Below are 19,352 nucleotides of genomic sequence, written 5' to 3' on the forward strand. Positions count from 1 at the left end.
CTCTAATTGTGTTTGATTGTATACGCAAAATGTCATTTTTCATCTATTTGGTTGTTCTTTGTCATGAAAGATGATTTTCCACGTATTTTTGAAAATTCACCGAAGTATAAATTTTATTTTTTCTACTTATACCCATTAGAAAATGAAATCCACCCCTAATTTTCATACTAAAATCAAAATCCAATCTCCTCTTATATTCTTTCCCACCACCACTATCACCAACCATTGCTACCAATTCTATCTTCAATTGTCGTCGTCATCTCCATCAACTAGGGACAGAGCTACATGGGGTCGAGAGGAGGTTATAACCTCCATTGCTCTTTAAAATGATTTTTTTTTTTTTTCATTATTTAACCCTTCTATTTTGATTAATATTGAAGATAGCCACTATGGTTTCAAAGGACGGATCCACATAGGCAATGAAAGCTATAATCTGTGATTTAACTCCCCTCCTCCTCAGTTAGGATGGATATTAGAGATACCCCTAAAATTTTCAAACCGGAGGTCATGCGTCTAGAAGTTGAAAAACACTTTCCTTACTAGCCTAGTAAGATTTCAAATCTTACTAAGGGTTGTTAGGCTCAAATGGATTACTAAATTGGCAAATCCAACAACAAAGCCCTCTAGATTTCATAGAAAAAGTTATATAAAAGAAAATTTTAATTTTAATTTTTTTTATTTTATTCAAGATTTTTAAAATGGATGGCTATTGAACTCTCAAACTTAAAATTAATATTCAATGGTAAAAAATATATATATATATTTTTTTGGATTTTTTTTCAAAATTCTTAAAATGATGTCCTCTACATCACTTTGGTGACGGATCATGTTTTTAGATGTTACAAGGTAAGCTCAACGACCCTTTGTAAGATTCAAAAGTTATTAAGGCTAGCCTTAGTCCAATACTCCGGGAAGTTCCACTTTGAAGTTGTTAGTCCACTTGAAAATTTTGGCGAAACTTACAAGTGGTTTTTTTTTTTTTTTTAAAGTAACGATATACCCCTCAACTCTTTTATGAATATTTGAGACACCTTCTTATTTTCTTTAAACCATAGTGAAGTCAAGGATGGAAATAATTTGACCAGAGAAAGTTTTGAAAAAATTCGACAAAAGTCAAACAGATATTGAATATATTAAAAAATAAAAACAAAAATTTTAAGTACAGAAAAATATATATTTTATGTATTAAATGATATAATTATACTTAATATGCTAAAAATAAAAATAATCTATGATGTTTTTTTTTCAAAAAGTCGTCAATTGAATCACAATTTAATCGTATATATTTTTTTTAAATAATAAACTTCACGATTTTTTGAAAATATCATGATTTAATCGACAAATATTAAAATTGCTATACTTCAAAGTGATGATGTGCCTCTTGACTTTTGTATTTTCCTATAGAATAATGAAAAATAACTTCAATGCCCTCATCACCCTCATCATATTCATCACTAACACAACCATCATCATCATCATCTCATCACTATCATTATTGTTATCATCACCACCTTCATCATCAACATCTTATCATCTTCACCATATCTAAAAGAGGTTGCATATGATTGATTTTGAGAAAAAAAACCAAATATTTCAAAGTATATTTTCTTTAGTTGATAAGTGAAAACGGAGATCAAGGGGTATGTCAAGAAAGTGAAAATAAAGGTGTTTATATTTGGCCCCCATTGACTAAAAATCCTGGCTCCACACCTACTGTCAACTATCATTCCCCCTCTCTTTTTCTTTTCTTCTTCCTCCTTCTCCCCCCTCCACCTCTAACCAGGGGCAAAGCTAGTAAGGAGCTAGTGGGGGCAATTGTCCCCACAGAACTTTGAGACATCCCTATATTTTCAACTAATTACATATCTTATTTGCCCCCACACTCTCACCTCCTTCCAATCATATCTTTTAGCCCAAATAATTTTCCCACCATTCAAGTTCTTCTACTATACAACTAACCATTGTTTGCCTCCACTACAAGAAAATCTTTACTCCGCCCCTGCATCTAACCTACTTGCCTCCACCCTTTCTTCCTACACAACTACTCTCCCTCTCTTCCTTTTCTTCTTCCCTCTTTTCTGATTTCTTTCTTGTTACAATTTTCTAGATGTAATCAAACACTAAGGGTGTGTTTTGATTGTAGAGAAATTATTGCTTGAAAAATCATATGCCTGACAAATTATTTCTCAAACAAATCATTTGCTAGGCAAATCATTTTTTCTGTTTGAGTACATCATTAAAAATTTCGAAGAAAATTATTTTTATTGTTTGAGTTGCATTTAAAAAGACAATAAAAACCATTATTTTAACTTTTTTTTTTTTTTTTTTGATAACTACATAAAAACCATGTTAATATCATTTTTGTGAAAAATTTGAAATAATCTCTTTTATGAAATAAGATAAAAAATTCCTTCTAATAGACAAGCATTGAGAGTATCTATAAGTACAATATTTAAAGTCCTTGGGATCAAGTTTTGGCATTCAAAACCATGATCAAGTGCTTTAGGGTTGTAGAAGACAAGAAAAATTCCAAAAAGAAAAAGTTACTTTTTACCATTGGATTTTATATTTAAATTTGGGAGTTATGTAGCTATCCATTTTCAAAACCTTGGATTAAGCACAAAGGAAATTATTTTTTAAATATAATTTTTTCTATGAAATCTAGAGGGTTGTCTTGTTGGATTGCCAATGTGGTTATCCATTTGATCAAAACAACTCTTAGTAAGGCTTAAATCTTTATTAAGTTAGTAAGCAAAATGTTTCTCATGAAAGGTATATACATTGTACCACTCGTTCAAAGTTTAAACAATGTAGTACTTGTTTAAAACATGTAAAAACTAAGTTCGATAGGCACCCAATAGTTTACAACTACTATAACTCTTCGATTAGTAGTTGCTACATACTAAACTACTCGTTAGGCTCATATAATATCCTATTCTAAAGCCTAAAAAGTTGGAAATTTAATAATAAAAGAATGAGAAAGCAATTGGATTCGCCTCATCTAATATTCTACTCTAAAACCTAAAAGATTGGAAATCTAATAAAAAAATGAGAAAGCAATTGGATTTGCGGTGTGTGCTAGTAAATCAATTTCCAGGGGGGGTAAGAGTTGGATTTGCCTATGATCATGGAAAATCCTCAGTGCAGACAAATAGATTTTCCCCCAATTTTGTTTTATTTGCTGCGTCAAACACATGAAAAATATAATTTTACCACGGCAAATCATTTTCCACCTAATTTTCCTTGCAATCAAATGTACCCTAAATAATTCTTTTTCCACTCTACTCATTTTTCCATGGATTTCTAATTTCATAGAAATTGAATTTCCATGAAATCAAATAGACTCTAAAGAAGGTTTGAAAAGCCTTCAATCTCTCAAATAAATTATTTTTAACCTATTCAACCTTAATTGTCTTCAAACTTTTCTTCAATTTGCTATAGAATAATTTTGATTTTTATATTAAAATATAATCATCATCTTTTACTTATCAAAAATCATATCTTAGTTTTTGGATTTGAAGGTTGGAAGACAGAATCTTCACGTCGAAGGCGAGGGTAAATTATTTTACTCGATAGGTTAAAAAGGAGGGATTTTTCGCTGGTGGTTGATAACAAGGGTATTTAGATCATTTTAAGTCAGCCTTTAGAGAAGATCTAGGTCAATGACTCAAAAATGCATGAATTGAATTAGAAACTAAATCAAGTTATTCAAACATATATAATATTTTTATGGAAAAAAAAAAAAAGAAAAAATCTTATTTATTTCAGTTACAAGTATTTATAAATTTAATCTAGAGATATTTCCCAAAACATGAGCAACTTTTGGCGATATTTCGATTCCAGCTCACTATTCATTTTAATTCCCAAAACGTAAACCTCAAGATAGTAGGTTTTTCAAATGATGGTCTCATTAAAAGTAGTGAACCTACGTGATTGTCGCTTCAAACCTGCAAAATTGTCACTTTAACCTGTGAGATCGTCACTTGAAAGACATGCGATCTTGTTGTTCACTTTTTGGGAATTAAAATGAACATTTATCCGAAATTGAAATTTTGTTATATTCAGCTCACAAAATTGTAATTTATCCTTTAATCTATTTTATTTTATTCATCTGACTAGGCATGTGAGTTTTCAGCTTGCCTCCACTTCATTGACGAGGAGTCGAGTTTTCAAACTATGTCTAGACAACATAGAGGGTATCTTAAATGTGAACAGTTGTATCAAGACTTGAAGGCCTATTTAGCTGGTAAGCATGTGAAAATGGGAATGAAAACTAAAAAAATTACTTTATGGGTCGTGATTGAGAAATTTCTTCCTAAACACCACCTAATTTTTCTTATTTGGTAATTTTTTTTATTGCAAAGTAATTTTTTTATGAATTTAGTAACTTTGATACTGGTGGGATTCGAATCAAGTGTCTAGTGTTGTCACTTAAAGAGTTTACCAACTAAGTTAGTTGGCACCTGCAATTATTTAGTAACCTTTTTTCTTTCTTAACGCCCCTCTCCCTCTTTTGGTTGGTGTGATCGATGATTCAAATGGTTGTGATCGACAATTCAAACTATTTGAGATCCACTTTATGTTAGCTCACATTTGGTGTGGCCCATACAGCCTACACGGTTTAAAGTGTATTGATTTAATATGATTCATGATTAAAGAATGTCAATAATTAAGGAAATCTTATTTTATGGAAATTGGAAACAATCCTTATTAGGTTTTATTAGAAAATCTTGATGGAAAAGAATTATAATGAAAGAGGAACTCTAAGTGCTCTACTTTCATCTATATAAGAAAGGATAAGTACACGATATATCCCTAACAATTGGTTTTCTATTAGGACTCTATTTTCATTAGGTTTAGTTTCTATTTCTATTAGGATTCTATCAATAGGATTAATTATTGCTTTACTAGGTATTTGATTTGGATAGGTATTTTAGTAAGAGTAGATTTGGTAAATTATTAGGACTGAAACTCTTTATTTATAAACGGATGTAATCCTTTTATCAATTAATAAAGAATATAATTTTAATTGTGTTTTTACACAATTCTTGGTGTGTTGAATACTTGAGATCGCCTTATCTCTTGTTTGAGTGGGCACATTAGGAATAGCTTCCTAACAATTGGTATTAGAACATTATTCTGGGCATACTTGCAAGGAAAAAGCCAACAAAGATGAATATATTGGAGGGTGAGTGGACCGTTTAGAAGAAGCGACCGCGATTGTACAAGTTACCTTGCTGTCAATCCAATAGACTATGGAGAAATTGGCGGTTCAACAACCACCCCCCTTACCGAATCCTCAAGTACAAGCCACTTAGGTTGTTGGTTGAAACTCAAAGGTAGGAGATCAGGTTGGTGATCTTGTCAATCGAACGATTCCAAGGCCTCATGAAGATCAAACTAATGGATGATTTTTGTCACACTTTGCTTAGATCAATTTCCCTCATTTTGATGGGAATAATCTATTGGAATTTATATACAAAGCAGAACACTTTTTCTATTATCATCAAATTGTCGAAAACGAAAAGGTTCTTTCCTCGTTCCACATTGAGGGAGTTGCGTCCAATTGGTTTCAATGGTATAGTTGTACCAATCCAGACCTTATAGGGGAAAGAATGGCAAAAGCCATGTTGGTTCGTTTTGGATAAATTGATTACGAGAATCTTGATAGAATGTTGGCAAAGATACAGCCAGGTTCTAGATCTGTACAAAATTACCAAGAAGAATTTGAACGACTTTTCAATTGAGTTGATGGTTGGACAAATAGAGCCTTGATGGGATCCTTCATTCGAGGCCTTCGAGACGAGATCGGGCAAGAAGTGTTGATGTTTCAACTTTCAACATTACAAGAGGCAATGATGTTCAGTCGACGACAAGAAGATAAATTGTTCCGACTACAACATACAAATCAACCAATGTTAGGATTAGTTACCAATGGTCAAACACACACACAAAATCTACATGAGATGATCGACGGGACAAAAGATTGTGCTAATATTCTGATGAACGTTACACTCTAGTCTATCAATGTAAGAAAATGCAAATATATTTACTATAAGGATAAGATGAAGTGGATGATGAAGTGGATGATGAACTTTACCGCCATGAGGAAATGGTCAATTTTTAAAAGGGACATTGTTAGAACTCTATTTTCGTTAGGTTTAATTTCTATTTTTATTAGGATTCCACCGGTAGGATTAATTATTGCTCTAATAGGTATTTGATTTGGATATGTATTTAGTAAGAGTAGAATTGGTAAATTATTAGGACTAGGATTATTTATTTATAAAAAGAAGTAATCCTTTGATCAATTAATAGAGAAGATTGTTTTAATTGTGTTTATACGCAATCTAATCTCCCTTTTTCTCTTTTGAGTGGCCACGTTAGGAACTAGGTTAACATGTTCAACATGAATTAAGGCTCACCCTAATCAATGTTGCAAATAGATAGAGAGGATTAGGTAAGTCTAAAAATTGTGAAACGCGGATTGAGAATGAACGTGTGAAATTAAAGGGCAATAATTCACTCCGCCAGATTTGACATTAAAGCAGGTTTTTATCTTATGGCTCAACAAAGTTAGGACCCTAAAATTTTGATTAGATCCTAACGTGATAGGTCCTTGAGATATAATTGATTTTGGACGATTTTCATAATTATGAAAAATATTTTTGAATCATATAAAATTAACACGTGGCATCAAAGTGGAGGTTACAAGATCTATATATCTTGGAACTGTTTTCAAAATGTTGCTTAACCTTGTTATTTTGATTTTTGGTTCTTGATTTCTTAAAAATTTAAACTCACCCTTAATCAAGAAGTTTTGGGCAAAGGGTTTTTCTCCCAAGATCCAATCTAATAAGTTTTTAAAATTGTGAAATAAAATTCCCAGTTCAGTTTTCGCAAAAATCCATTCAAAATCAATTTCGGTTTTCGTAGAAATCCATTCACGATCAATTTTGATTTTTTCAAAAACCCAATCAAGATCAATTTTGCTTTTTGCAAAAACTCATTCAAGATCAGTTCAGTTTTCAAAACATATTCAAGATTCATGTTCAATTTTTCAAAACCCATTCGAGATTCGAGTTCGGTGTTTCGCAATCCCATTCAAGATTCAATTTTGATTTTAATTAAAAGATCCATTAAGGATCAATATTAAAGAAATGGTGATTATTGGTCGATCATGAATTTTAATCCAAATTCCTTTTAGAATTTTTGGATAAGTTTAAGTTTTCAGCATTTAATCAATTGTTCCCAAAAAATTTATTATGGTTAATTTTAGTTTTAACTAATTATTATATTTTTAGGCTATCAATTAATAGAATTTCTTCTCAAATCATAATTGTAGCTAGTTTCGGTTTATGACTAATTATTGCAATTTGTTGAAATCATGATTATGGTAGTTTTAGTTATGGCCTATTATTGCAATATTACTTTTAGATTGTGGTCAATTATTGCGATGTTATTGAAAATTATAATTATTTGGTAATGACCTTTATCCTAACGTTTGAATAAATCTTACTTATAATTAAATTCACCTTTTGGCCTATTATTGTAAGGATATTAATTAAAGTTGGCCATTTTTTTTTTAAAGAAATTGAAAATCAATGATGAGTGAATATTGGGCATTGAAAAACATAACCTATTATTATTGACAACCTTAAGGATATGAGAATGAACCATTAAAATTTTCATATAAAAGACTATTGAATATTATTGGTTAATTTAGTAAACATAGACTGTTATTAGTTTAGTAGCCTAGATTAGTAGAACTTTATTACAAACTAAATTACATAAAAGTTTAGTCATTAGGGTGATATAAAAGATAATAATATTCACAATGACATATTCGATTAGGAAAATGAGGCTAACCAAAAAGGAGACTCATATTTAATTAATTGAAATCTGGATAAGATAATAAATTTACATAATTTAACAAATTAAGGATTGGATGCCCAAAGGTGAAAAATCCAGTTGAATAAACTATGTAAATTTATTAGCCTTAAGGGGTGATTATTTTTACTCCAATTTTGAGTAAACAATAAATATACCTAACTTTAAGCCAAAGGATAAATTTATGTGATATTAATAGTTCATCAAAAATTAAATATAACTCAAAGCATTAGTTCGAGCATTATCCTATTTCAGTTCCAGTCCCTAGTTATTAGCATTTTCTTACTCCTAGCGTTTTGATCCTCTTAAGATCCAACTACTTTGAGTGGTACAAGCATGTATAATTTATTCTAGGTATTCAAGGCCTTGACCTAGTTCTTCCTACTCATAAGTTCACAGATGTCACTGATGACAGCACCATGAAGCAAGAAAATTACTCTCATGCTTGAGAGGGGTCTAATATCCTTACCTCCAATTAAGAACACATTGGAATATCTAAAGGTTGTGGAAGAAATGTTCAAATCTATTGGTAAGATTCTTGCATGCACACTGATGACTGAGTTGATTAAGAAAAAACATGATAGGACATGAGAGATTCATGACCACATCCTCAATATGACGGACAAGACAATGAAACTCAAGACTTTATGGATAAACATGGATGATTTCTTTCTCATGTAATTCAATCTCAAATCTCTCCCTGCTCATTTCAATCCTTTCAAGATCTATTATAACACAAATAAGAATAAATGGAACTCGAACAAACTGACTAATATGTGTGTTTAAGAGGAGATGAGGCAGAGACAAGAAGGGAAACATTAAGTGTTCATGATATCTGGAGGGCTGGAAAGAAGAGAGGAAAATCGAGAAAATGGAAGAAATCACCATGGAAGGGAAAAAGGTTTGGGCATACTATCAAACTGAAGGAAGGAACATGAATAGTATAAAGTACTACTATTGTGGAAAGACTGGGCACAAAAAGAAGGATTGCACCAAACCCATGTCTTGGTTCAAAAAGAAAAGTAAATGCTTTTCTCATATATGTTATGAATCAAATTTGACTAATGTTTTTTGTAATACTTGGTGGATTGATTTTGGAGCCAAAACTCATATTACGAATTCAATGCAACGATTCATTTCAAGAAAGAAATTAAAGGAAAACATGAAAAATCTGTCTTCATAGGGAATTGCCTCGATATACAAGTGGTAATAGTTAGGACCTATTGCTTAGTTTTGGGGACTAGCCATCATGGACTTAGAGAATAATTTCTGCATCCCTTCTATTTCTAGTAATTTGTTTCTTTGTCTAGGTTAGATAGTATTGATTATTATTATGTTTTTTTCTTTTGGATTTGAGAAATTACAATTATTCTTGAACTCAGTTTATGTAGGATTTGAAATTTTATATGATGATTTATAGAAAATTAATTTAATTTATGACTCTTCAAATATTTAATTACCCTGCAGTTGAATGTTGGTTTGAAATGTGGCATGTTGAATGAAAATTCCTCCATCTTATGGCATAGAAGTCTGGGACACATTTCAAGAGAAGGGATAAAGAGATTAGTAAGCAACAAGATTTTGGATAACTTGGACTTCACATATATTTTTAATGTGTGTGGAATGCATTAAATGAAAGCACACACAACACACAAAGAAACTAGCCATAAAAAGTAAAGAGCTTCTTGAAATAATTCATATGGATATTTGTAGACATTTTCCCCACTACATATTTTAGTAGTGAAAAATATTTCATTACCTTTATAGATGGTCTTTATAAGTATGATAAGTCTATCTTATTCATAAAAAATCTCAGTTTGTAAAGATCTTTAACAAATTTATTACTAAGGTTGAAAGACGACTGTAGATACGTGATTTTCGTCATTACGACGGTCACATCTACTAAAATTTGGAGTCGCCACCATTCATATTGTAAGTGGGTGTGAATGGTCACCCGATGTACATTTTCCAAAAAATTATCATTTTTGGCTCGTAGTGACTCACGATGGATAAGGATAAGTCAAACCTTGATATTCGGGGTAAGCGGCTTGGTTGGAGAAAATGGAAGGTGTTAGGCACCCTTTTCTCCTCGTCAAGTGGCGGTAACCTCAAAGAACTCGATTATTTTGATTTTTAAAAAGTGAAAAATAAAGTGTCACGTGTGTGCATTTGTACCCTAAGTAGGGATTTACTTTCGGCTCGATCATAGGATCATCTCATTGAAAAAAGATGATCCTAATGAATCATTTGCCTTGAGGTTCATTCATCCTAAATCCATTTGAACAAAGTGAAGAGGAGAGGGGATGATAGAAGAGGGAGGAGGAGAGGGTAGAGAAGGAGGGAGGAGGGAGGTCTTCTTTGAACCCACCTTGATGCTTGACCCTTTTCTTTCCTTACTTATCTTCTTCTTCTTCTTCAATGTCTTCTTGAGTTGAATCCTTGATGAGTCATGAGAATGTAACTCCTTTTAGATTAGTGTGAGAGAGTAATGAAAAGGTGAGTAGAGAGAGTAGAGTGATATTTATGAGACTTAGTAAGAGATTTTTTGTGAGAGTTGGGAATCATTTTTGGAAAGAGAAGGGGGGTTTTTATAGATGTTGGAAGGGTATTTTAGGGGTATAATGGGGTGAAGTGTGGGGGGAAGTAGAGAATGACATATGTTTTAAAGGTAGGGGGTATGGAATTATGAGTTGGGAGAGGGGTAATTATGTAATGAGGGTAAATGGGTTGTGTTTTGATTCAAATGGTTTGGATCTTACCCAAACCATTTAGGTGAAGTGTTTGATAAGATGAGATGATGGGTGTTTAAGAGGGTGGTTGATTGATTGAGTGGTGTTTGATTTAAGAGAATGAAGGGTGTAAGAGGGTGGTTGGGAGGGTGAGGGAGATGGTGACATGTGGCAAGATGTGTGAATGTTAGGGGTTTGATTTAATTGATGAGAGAGATTGAGTTTTTAATTTGAGAGAATGGGTGTAGGTTTAGGTTGTAGAGATGGGTTTATAGGAAATGATGATGGTAGATTAGGGAGAGGTATGATGATGGTAGGTTAGGGGGAGGTGTGGGTTGGAGGTGTTTGATTTGAGAGAATAGGAGTTATGGAGTTATGAGGGTAGGTTAGGGGAGGGTGTAGGTTGATGGTGTTTGATTTGAGAGAATGGAGGTTTATAAGGAGTAATGAGGGTAGGTTAGGGGAGGGTATGGGTTGATGTGATTTTTTAGAGAAAAGATGATGTAGGTAGTTAATGTTTTAGAGAAAGGTGATGGGGTGGGTGGTTTGATGAGGGAGGTGAGAGGGAGTGATGACATGTGTCATCTTTTGATGATAAAAGAGTGATTGGTTAATGTGGGTTGTATTAGTGGGTTATGGTTGTAGGTTGGATATGAATTGGATATGGGTTTGGGCTTAGGGGCATTGGACTTGGGTTTTAAGAAATGTTAGGGGTTTTTATGAATTGGTTTGTGGTTATTTTGAATTGGATTTTTGAGGATGGGTAGGTCATAGGGTTTTAAGTGACATGAGATTGAATTTTAGTTAGGGGGGTGAGAAATTGATTTTGGAGAGTTGAGGGCTTATGGGCTTTAGGTGGGCTTGAGGTCTTTTCGGATTTGGAAGTGGAGAGGTGGAAGGTATAGGAGGTGGTAGGCGTCCCAAGTCTTTAATTTTATTTATTTTTTTGAGGTTTTTGAAATCATTGGTTTGATCAAAATGCCACGTGTTGGCAAATTGGGCTTTTTTAGGGCCCGTTGGTAAATTTTATTGAGAATTCATCATTTTCGATTTTGGGAATGGCGCAGTGAATATTGGGAAAGCGTAGGGTAGGCCGAGTCCTTTTGGTGGGCCTCCTAGACCATTAAGAGATCTTAGGGGCATCGGTTCGATCAAAAAGTCACTTTTTAGTGATGTGGACCTTTGAGATCCGTTGGCCCATTTATTTGGAAAATCGATATTTTTGGGCCCTTTCAAGTATGGGCCCGTTCAAATTGGGGTGTCTACAACGACCAAATAAGAAAATTAAAATAATTAGGTTAGATAAAGGTGGTAAATACTATGGTATAAATGATGAATCGGGCTAGAATCTTGATCCATTTGTCAAACTCTTTGAAAGTATAAGTATTTGTGCACAATACACAATGCATGATATACTTCAACATAATGGTGTTGTTAAGAGATGTAATCGTATAATTTTAAATATGGTTGAGAGTATGTTAAGTTTCTCAACTGTACCTGAATCATTGTGAGGGCAAAGCTTTAAAGACCACTATATACATCTTAAATCAAGTTCCTCGTAAGGTAATCCCAACAACTCATTTCGATTCGTGGATTGTTAAGAAACCTAATTTAAGACATCTACATATTTGGTGCTGTCCAACGGAATCAAGGATCAATAATTAACAAAAAAGGAAGTTGGACCCAAAAATATTTTTTGGATATTTCATTGGTTATTTAGAAAAATCCAAATGGTACAAGTTTATTGTCCTAATCACTGTACAAGAATAGTAGAATCCAAAAATATTAGATTATTTGAAAATGATGAGATTAGAAGTGAGATTATTTAACGTAGAACTTGAAGAGATAAGAGTGGATGTCCTACCACCTCTTAATGTCATGGTAAGGCGTAAGTCATTGGTTCAAATTCGATAAGGGACTTTTTCCACAAAGCTCCAGTTCGAGTCTTTAGTTTGGAGCAGAGAATAGAGATATTGTTGATATTTCTAATTTAATAAAGTAATCGGAAAAAGATGGATTGTTTTGTGAAAGAATTTTTGGGCCTATAAAAAGTGGAATTTGTGCTTGTGGAAATTATCGAGTAATCGGAGATGAAAAAGAAGACCCGAAATTTTGTGAACAATGCGGAGTCGAATTTGTTGATTCTCGGATACGAAGATATCAAATGGGATACATCAAACTGACATGTCCAGTAACCCATGTGTGGTATTTGAAACGTCTTCCTAGTTATATCGCGAATCTTTTAGAGGAAGCCACTACGAAGGAGTTTTGGGAGTTACGAAGAAAGCTTCGACTCATAGTGGTCATAGGTTGCGAACGAGAATTTAACTCTATGAGATCTAATTTCTCATTGTTCCTCAGTAGCTCAGTGGTAGAATGGTCGGCTGCTCCTTAATTTGTTCCAGACATTGAGGCTCACAACAAATAAATAAAAATGATCCACTACTTTATCATAACATCATTAATGAAAATATAGAATTATCACAACTTGTAATGCTAAGAAGATCTCTCAAAGTAAGAAGACTTGAAATTTTAGATGATTATGTGGTATATCTACATGAATTTGATTATGACATCAGAATTAATAAGGACCCGGTTACATATTCACAGGTAGTAGAAAGTGATGAATTTACCAAGTGGATTGATATTATGAAAGAAGAGTTAAAATCAATTGAACAAAATGATGCTTGTGATATTGTCGAATTCCTACTAAATGTAAAAAAAAGTTGGGTGTAAATGGGTTTTCAAGTCCAAATGTGACACAATAAGCAATGTCGAGTAATTTAAAACTAAATTTGCAATCAAAAGTTTCCCTCAGAAAAAAGGTATGGATAAAATTAAAACCTTCTCTCCAATTTTTAAAGTAAGATTCACTAAAAACATTTGGCTGTGAAAACGACATTTCTGAATGAGAGTTTGGATGAAAAAATCTATATAGAATAATCAAAAGGTTTCTCAAAAAAAGGAAAATAACATTTGGCTTGCAGATTAAAGAAATTCATATATGGACTTAAACAAGCTTCAAGGTAATGGTATGTAAAGTTTAATAATAGCGTTACCTCCTTCAAATTTAAGAAAAATATTGTTGACTACTATAAATATCTGAAGATCAATGGGAGTAATTTTATTATGTTGGTCATGTATGTTGATGACATTCTATTAGCTAGTAGTGATCTTTGTTTGTTGAACGAAACCATAAAGTATCTCACCAAGAATTTTAAAATGGTTGATATGGGTGAGGCAAGTTATGTGATCAGTAAAGAAATATTTAAGGATCGGTCTTGAGAAATATTGGGAATGTCTCAGAAAGGTTACATCAATCGAATCTTGGAGAGATTCCACGTGCATTCCTGTTCAAAAACAAATGTACCCATCGAAAAAGGAAATAAACTCAATTTATTGCAGTTTTCAAAGAATGACTTAGAAAGGGAATAGATTAAAAACATTTTGTATGCTTCAAACATTGAGAGTTTGATGTATGCTTAGACGCACACCAGACCAAATATCAATTTTACAGTTAGGATGTTAGAGAGATTTCGGAGCAATCCATAAATGGAGCATTGAAAAATCGCAAAGAAAGTAATGAGGTATTTGCAAGGGACAAAGTATTACATGCTTTGCCTATAGGAGATCATATTATCTAGAGGTGGCCGATTTTTTAGAATTGAATTTTGCATTATGCACAGATAATAGAAAATCTACATCAAATTTTGTGTTATATTTAGTTGGTAGAGTTGTATCGTGGAAGAACGTGGGGTAGAGTATCACTTCTTCATCCATTATGGAAGTCAAGTTTGTGGCATGCTTTGAGGCCACAAGTCAAGCTCTATCATTCTTGAATTTTATTTCAGGACTTAGAGTTATCGACTCTATAGCTAAGCCATTAAATATATATTATGATAACACAATAGATGTTTTCTTCTCTAGGAATGACAAGTACTTGAATTGTGTGAAACATATGGAAATCAAGTACTTAGTTGTAAGAAAAATAGTCTAGAAATAATAAATGTCAATTAAATATTAATACCTCGTTTATGATTGATGATCCATTAATAAAAGGGTTATCACCAAAGGATTACAAAGAACACGTTAAGATGAGGCTTTTGGAGAAACCTTGATGAAAATAGAATTTTCTCTTAATGGTATGTTGTAATTGACATTAATATAGTACTAAATAAAGTGTTTCTATTTATTTTATTTTTCCATTTTGTATTTTATTATATAGATATTGAAATTGTGAGACTTCGTACCGTTTTTAGTCCTATTAAACCTATGATCTCAAAGTAGTCAAGTGATAAGTTTAACTCACCTAGAGCTATTCAGATACACCCTAAGTAATCTTGGTCCGCAATTTTGCAATGTAGTGTAAAGCACTCAAAATTACAAAATTTAACACATGACATTCATAATCATTCGAGTGCAATTTGAATTAAAAGCATAGATCAAAAGAAGAGACAAGACTTATAGTGGTTCGACGATGTACCTATATCCACTCTTAAGAAACTGTCCACAAGGTTCTTAGTTTCACTATCAAAGGTTTGTGATTAAACCTTAAACCGTTTACAAGATTTTTATACCTAGGCTAAATCTTAAACCTTAAGCTTGAGAGAAACTCTTCCTTTCAAAATCTTAGTTTTATGTTTAGAGAACTCAAAACTTATTCTCTTATCAAGAGTCCTAGACTCTAGAAAGATGTTGATTTTTTATGGGCTCAACCAAGTAATCACTTACAAATGACATTCAAATGAAAAACAAACTATAATGACTAGCTCAATACTTAGAATTTTCCAATCGCGGTCATGTATTCTTTGAGTCCTTGAGCTTCACTAATCTGTTAGATTTTGTTTCTTCATGCAAAATTAACACATTTGGGAAATAGAAAACCAAAAATAATATATTTTGTGGAATCAAAAACCCTAGATCTCAACTTCAATAGTCAGTATAGTGTTATGGATCTACCAACCAGAGAGAGAAAAGAGATAGACTCACCTTAAAATCAACAGAGAAATTTCAAAAGGTTAATGGCTTCTTCTTCTCTCCATCCTTCCAATGTTGAGAGATCAAGAGATCACTTCGACAGATCAAAGACAGAGAGATCACTTGGACAGAGCAAAACAGAGAAATATGAGATCGAGTGATCAGAGGTGAGATGAGATCGAAGAGAGAGAGAGAGAGAGAGAGAGAGTCCCAATCGCGGTTTAATGGGGGAAAAACATGAAATTCGTGGTCTACTAGCCGTCAAATTTGGACTCTAAAATTTGTCGGGCCAGGCCCAACAATTTTTTATGTCAAATTTTGAAGTTTTCACGTAGTGGGTTGCTGTTAAAATGTTGTGGAGAAGAAGGGTGATAATGGCTATTGTTTGGACGTTGTAGAGAAGGAGAAGGGTGATGTGGCTATTGTAATAGAGAAGAAAGAGGGATGTGAGGCTGCTATGGTGGATAATAGAGAGGAGCATGACTATTGTGGCAGAGAAAAAAGAGAAACGTGGCTGCTGGAGTGGAGGAAAATAAAGAATAGAGAGAAATGTGGCTACTGGTTGGAGGAGGATAAAGAACAGAGAAAAATGTGACTGTTGTACTGTAAGAGGTGTTTAATTGAAGAAATATCAACCTAAACAACATAGTGAGAAATGAGAGAATGATGAGAACGTGCCTTCTAAAGAGATAGTGGACTTCCCTTTTTATAGGGTTAATTTTTTCTTTTTTACTTTTACTTTCTAATTATATTTATTATTTATTATTTTCTCTTTCTATCAATTTTTAATTGGGAAGTTGGATTGGTCTCTTACATAAACGATTTTTTTTTTTCCTTTTTATTTCTCGTATTTCTCATGTTTCAATTTTGATTGATTAATTAAGTCAAAATTTTAATTTGATTGGTAATTAAGTTTAATTTTTTATTTGATTGTTAATTAAAATGATAATTATAATTTGCTCACTGTAGAGATCATCCTCACCAAAAATCAGCCAATTTCAAAACTTCTAACTCATGTTTTGCCAAAATTTTTGGTGCTGAATATTTCCCATATACATATATATATATATATATATATATGGGAAATGTTCAGCACCCTAAGTTTTACCACACTTTAACAAACGTTTTTTGTCCTACATGGGTTAGAAGTTTTGGAATGAGCTAATTTTTGGTGAGGATGATCTCTATGGTGAGGAGATCATCCTCCCCAAAAATCAGCCCATTCCGAAATGTTTAGCCCCATATTTACAAGTTGAAAAATCGTGGACCGTCAATTTTTTGTAAATCATTTTTGATGGGGTTAGAAGTTTTGAATGAGCTGATTTTTGGTGAGGATGATCTCCTCACCATAGAGATCATCCTCACCAAAAATCAGCCCATTCCGAAACTTCTAACCCATGTAGGACAAAACGCGTTTGTTAAAGTGTGTGGTAAAACTTAGGGTGCAGAACGGGACCCTATATATATATATATATATATATATAGGGTCCCGTTCAGCACCAAACATTTTGGCCAACATTTTAGCCAACCATTTTTGTCCTACATAGGTTAGAAGTTTTGGAATGGACTGATTTTTGATGAAGATGATCTCTACGGTGAGGAGATCATCCTCACCAAAAATCAGCCCATTCCAAAACTTCTAGCCCCATGTTTACAAGTTGAAAAATCGTGGACCGTCCATTTTTTGTAAACCATTTTTGATGGGGTTAGAAGTTTTGGAATAGGCTAATTTTTTGTGATGATGATCTCATCACCGTAGAAATCATCCTCACCGAAAATCAGCCCATTCCAAAACTTCTAACCCATGTTTTGAAAAATGTTTTGCAAAAATGTTTGGTGCTGAACATTTCTCATATATATATATATATATATATATATATATATGGAAAATGTTGAGCACCCAACCATTTTTGTCCTACATGACTTAGAAGTTTTGAAATGAGCTAATTTTTGGTGAGGATGATCTCTACGGTTAGAAGATCATCCTCACTAAAAATCAGCTCATTCCAAAACTTCTAACCTCATTTTACAAGTTGAAAAATTGTGGATCGTCCGGGTTAGAAGTTTTGGAATGGGCTGATTTTTGGTGAGGATGATCTCCTAACCGTAGAGATCATCCTCACCAAAAATCAGCCTATTCCAAAACTTCTAACCCATGTAAGTCAAAAATGTTTGGGCAAATGGTTGGGTGCCGAACGGGACCCTATATATATATGGGTTAGGATCCCTAGACACATAAAGCTGCTCATAAAACTACAACGTTTTTATCTTATATGAGCAAAACTGTTTGGAATGGGCTGATTTTTCATGAGGATGATCTCTATAGTGAAGGGATCACCCTTACAAAAAATCAGTCCATTCCAAAACTTCTAACCCCATCAAATGTGGTTTATAAAAAATGGACGGTTCAAAATTCTTCAACTTGCTAACATGGGGTTAGAAATTTCAGAATGAACTGATTTTTAGCAATGATAATCTCCTCACCATAGAGATCATTCTCACAAAAAATCAGCCCATTCCGAACCTTTTTGCTCATATAAGACAAAACACATTGTAGCTTTATGTGTATACAGATCCTGATCCTATATATATAAGGTCAAGATTTGTGTACACATAAATTTTATCATATATCTACAACGTGTTTTGTCCTATATGGGTTAAAAGTATCGGATTGAGCTGATTTTTGGTGAGGATGATGTCTATGACAAGGAGATCATCATCACCAAAAATCAGCTAATTCTAAAACTTCTAACCCATATTTATGAGTTGAAGAATCGTGGACCGTCCATTTTTTATTTAAAGGTTAAAAGTTTCTGATTGAGCTGATTTTTTGTGAGGAGATCTCAATCCAAAACTTTTAGCCCAAATAAGATACATGAGTAGATATATGTGTACACGGATCCATATGTGTACACGGATCCTGATCCATATATATATATATATATGTGCATGTTCGGCACCCTACGTGTTTTGCCCTACATGGGTTACAAATTTTAGAATGGGTTGACTTTTTATGAGGATGATTTATGTGGTAAGGAGATCATCCTCATCAAAAATCAGTACATTCTGAAACTTCTAACCCCATCAAAAATGGTTTACAAAAAATGGATGATCCACGATTCTTCAACTTGTAAATATGGGGCTAGAAGTTTTGAAATGGGTTGATTTTTGGTGAGGATGATCATCTCACCATAGAGATCACCATCATCGAAAATCAGCCCATTCCAAAACTTCTAACCCATGTAAGACAAAACATAGGGCAAATGGTAGAGTGTCGAACATTTTCCTATATATATATATAATCTTCTCACTATAGAGATCACCCTCACCAAAAATCAGCCATTCCAAAACTTTTAACCCATGTAGGACAAAACATAGGGCAAATGGTAGAGTGCCGAACATAGGACAAAACATAAGGCAAATGATAGAGACCTGAACATTTCATATATATATATATAGGGTCCCGTTCGCCACCCTTAGTTTTACCACACACTTTAACAAACGCGTTTTGTCTTACATGGGTTAGAAGTTTCGGAATGAGCTGATTTTTGGTGAGGATGATCTCTATGGTGAGGAGATCATCCTCACCAAAAATCAGCTCATTCCAAAACTTCTAACCCCATCAAAATTGATTTACAAAAATGGACGGTCCACGATTTTTCAACGTGTAAACATGGGGCTAAACATTTCGGAATGAGCTGATTTTTGGGGAGGATGATCTTCTAATCATAGAGATCATCCTCACCAAAAATCAGC

Source organism: Akebia trifoliata, chromosome 3 (genome assembly GCF_017979445.1).
Source record: "Akebia trifoliata isolate Shusen 1 chromosome 3, ASM1797944v1, whole genome shotgun sequence".
NCBI lineage: Eukaryota > Viridiplantae > Streptophyta > Magnoliopsida > Ranunculales > Lardizabalaceae > Akebia > Akebia trifoliata.